Source organism: Ictalurus punctatus, chromosome 5, assembly GCF_001660625.3.
Source record: "Ictalurus punctatus breed USDA103 chromosome 5, Coco_2.0, whole genome shotgun sequence".
NCBI lineage: Eukaryota > Metazoa > Chordata > Actinopteri > Siluriformes > Ictaluridae > Ictalurus > Ictalurus punctatus.
The window spans coordinates 34,418,579-34,423,578 of record NC_030420.2 but is presented as its reverse complement, the minus strand read 5'-3'; the positions used below and the strand labels follow the sequence as shown (position 1 = coordinate 34,423,578).

The following is a 5,000-nucleotide window of genomic DNA, read 5'->3' as shown; positions in this document are numbered from 1 at the left end:
ACACTATTCACACTCATACACACTATACACACTCATACACACTACACACACTCATACACACTATTCACACTCATACACACTATTCACACTCATACACACTCATACACACTCATACACACTATTCACACTCATACACACTATTCACACTCATACACACTCATACACACTATTCACACTCATACACACTCATACACACTCATACACACTATTCACACTCATACACACTATTCACACTCACACACACTCATACACACTCATACACACTATTCACACTCATACACACTCATACACACTATTCACACTCATACACACTCATACACACTATTCACACTCACACACACTCATACACACTATTCACACTCACACACTCATACACACTCATACACACTATTCACACTCACACACTCATACACACTATTCACACTCACACACTCATACACACTCATACACACTATTCACACTCATACACACTATTCACACTCATACACACTCATACACACTATTCACACTCACACACACTCATACACATTATTCACATTCATACACACTATTCACACTCACACACTCATACACACTCATACACACTATTCACACTCACACACTCATACACACTCATACACACTATTCACACTCATACACACTATTCACACTCACACACTCATACACACTATTCACACTCATACACACTATTCACACTCATACACACTCATACACACTATTCACACTCACACACACTCATACACACTATTCACACTCATACACTCATACACACTATTCACACTCATACACACTCATACACACTATTCACACTCACACACTCATACACACTCATACACACTATTCACACTCATACACACTCATACACACTATACACACTCATACACACTCATACACACTATTCACACTCACACACACTCATACACACTCATACACACTATTCACACTATTCACACTCATACACACTCATACACATTATTCACACTCATACACACTATACACACTATTCACACTCATACACACTCATACACACTATTCACACTCATACACACTCATACATACTATTCACACTCACACACTCATACACACTCATACACACTATTCACACTCATACACACTCATACACACTATTCACACTCACACACTCATACACACTATTCACACTCATACACACTCATACATACTATTCACACTCACAAACTCATACACACTCATACACACTATTCACACTCACACACACTCATACACACTATTCACACTCATACACACTCATACACACTATTCACACTCACACACTCATACACACTCATACACACTATTCACACTCATACACACTCATACACACTATTCACACTCATACACACTCATACACACTATTCACACTCATACACACTCATACACACTATTCACACTCACACACTCATACACATTCATACACACTACTCACACTCATACACACTATACACACTCATACACACTATACACACTCATACACACTCATACACACTATTCACACTATTCACACTCATACACACTATACACACTATTCACACTCATACACACTCATACACATTATTCACATTCATACACACTATTCACACTCATACACACTATACACACTCATACACACTATACACACTATTCACACTCATACACACTATTCACACTCATACACACTCATACACACTATTCACACTCACACACTCATACACACTCATACACATTATTCACATTCATACACACTCATACACACTATTCACACTCATACACACTCATACACACTATTCACACTCATACACACTCATACACACTCATACACACTCATACACTCATACACATTATTCACATTCATACACACTATTCACACTCATACACACTATTCACACTCATACACACTCATACACACTGTTCACACTCATACACACTATTCACACTCATACACACTATTCACACTCATACACACTCATACACACTATTCACACTCATACACACTATACACACTCATACACACTACACACATTCATACACACTATTCACACTATTCACACTCATACACACTATACACACTCATACACACTATACACACTCATACACACTATACACATTCATACACACTATACACACTATTCACACTCATACACACTATACACACTCACACACACTATACACACTATTCACACTCATACACACTATATACACTCACACACACTATACACACTATTCACACTCATACACACTATTCACTCTCATACACACTATTCACACTCACACACTCATACACACTATTCACACTCATACACACTATTCACACTATTCACACTCATACACACTCACACACACTATACACACTATTCACACTCATACACACTATTCACACTCATACACACTATTCACACTCACACACTCATACACACTATTCACACTCATACACACTATACACACTCATACACACTACACACATTCATACACACTATTCACACTATTCACACTCATACACACTATTCACACTCATACACACTATACACACTCATACACACTATACACACTATACACACTATTCACACTCATACACACTATACACACTCACACACACTATACACACTATTCACACTCATACACACTATATACACTCACACACACTATTCACACTCATACACACTATACACACTCATACACACTATACACACTCATACACACTATACACACTCACACACACTATACACACACACACACACACACACTATACACACTCATACACACTATACACACTCATACACACTATACACACTCACTCACACTATACACACTCACACACACTATACACACTCACACACACTATACACACTCATACACTCTATTCACACTCATACACACTATTCACACTCATACACACTATACACACTCACTCACACTATACACACTCACACACACTATACACACTCACACACACTATACACACTCATACACTCTATTCACACTCATACACACTATTCACACTCATACACACTATTCACACTCATACACACTATACACACTCACTCACACTATTCACACTCATACACACTATTCACACTCATACACACTATACACACTCATACACACCATTCATACTCATACACACTATTCACACTCACACACACTCATACACACTATTCAGACTTACACACTCATACACACTATTCACACTCACACACTATACACACTCATACACACTATTCACACTCACACACTATACACACTCATACACACTATTCACACTCACACACACTATTCACACTTACACACTCATATACACTATTCACACTCACACACTATACACACTCATACACACTATTCACACTCACACACACTATTCACACACACACTATACACACTCATACACACTATTCACACTTACACACAATACACACTCATACACACTATACACACTGTCTCGCTTATACACACTATACACACTGTCTCATTTATACACACTATACACACTGTCTCATTTATACACACTATACACACTGTCTCGCTTATACACACTGTCTCGCTTATACACACTATACACACTGTCTCGCTTATACACACTATACACACTGTCTCGCTTATACACACTATACACACTGTCTCGCTTATACAGACTACACACACTGTCTCGCTTATACACACTATACACACTGTCTCGCTTATACACACTACACACACTGTCTCGCTTATACACACTACACACACTGTCTCGCTTATACACACTATACACACTGTCTCGCTTATACACACTATACACACTGTCTCGCTTATACACACTATACACACTGTCTCATTTATACACACTATACACACTGTCTCATTTATACACACTATACACACTGTCTCGCTTATACACACTATACACACTGTCTCGCTTATACACACTATACACACTGTCTCATTTATACACACTATACACACTGTCTCGCTTATACACACTATACACACTGTCTCATTTATACACACTATACACACTGTCTCGCTTATACACACTATACACACTGTCTCATTTATACACACTATACACACTGTCTCATTTATACACACTGTCTCGCTTATACACACTATACACACTGTCTCATTTATACACACTATACACACTGTCTCGCTTATACACACTATACACACTGTCTCATTTATACACACTATACACACTGTCTCGCTTATACACACTGTCTCATTTATACACACTATACACACTGTCTCGCTTATACACACTGTCTCGCTTATACACACTATACACACTGTCTCGCTTATACACACTATACACACTGTCTCATTTATACACACTATACACACTGTCTCGCTTATACACACTGTCTCGCTTATACACACTATACACACTGTCTCGCTTATACACACTATATACACTGTCTCGCTTATACACACTATACACACTGTCTCGCTTATACACACTATACACACTGTCTCGCTTATACAGACTACACACACTGTCTCGCTTATACACACTATACACACTGTCTCGCTTATACACACTACACACACTGTCTCGCTTATACACACTACACACACTGTCTCGCTTATACACACTATACACACTGTCTCGCTTATACACACTATACACACTGTCTCATTTATACACACTATACACACTGTCTCGCTTATACACACTATACACACTGTCTCGCTTATACACACTATACACACTGTCTCATTTATACACACTATACACACTGTCTCATTTATACACACTACACACACTGTCTCGCTTATACACACTATACACACTGTCTCGCTTATACACACTATACACACTGTCTCATTTATACACACTATACACACTGTCTCGCTTATACACACTGTCTCATTTATACACACTATACACACTGTCTCGCTTATACACACTATACACACTGTCTCGCTTATATACACTATACACACTGTCTCATTTATACACACTATACACACTGTCTCGCTTATACACACTGTCTCGCTTATACACACTATACACACTGTCTCATTTATACACA

The 5,000-nt window shown here is 38.3% G+C and overlaps 1 protein-coding gene across 1 annotated transcript in view; it reads right to left on the bottom strand.

Annotated features, from left to right (window-relative positions):
- Positions 1-5,000, bottom strand: part of igf3 (insulin-like growth factor 3) — a 17,384-nt gene that overhangs the window by 10,154 nt on the left and 2,230 nt on the right. The window lies entirely within an intron of this gene.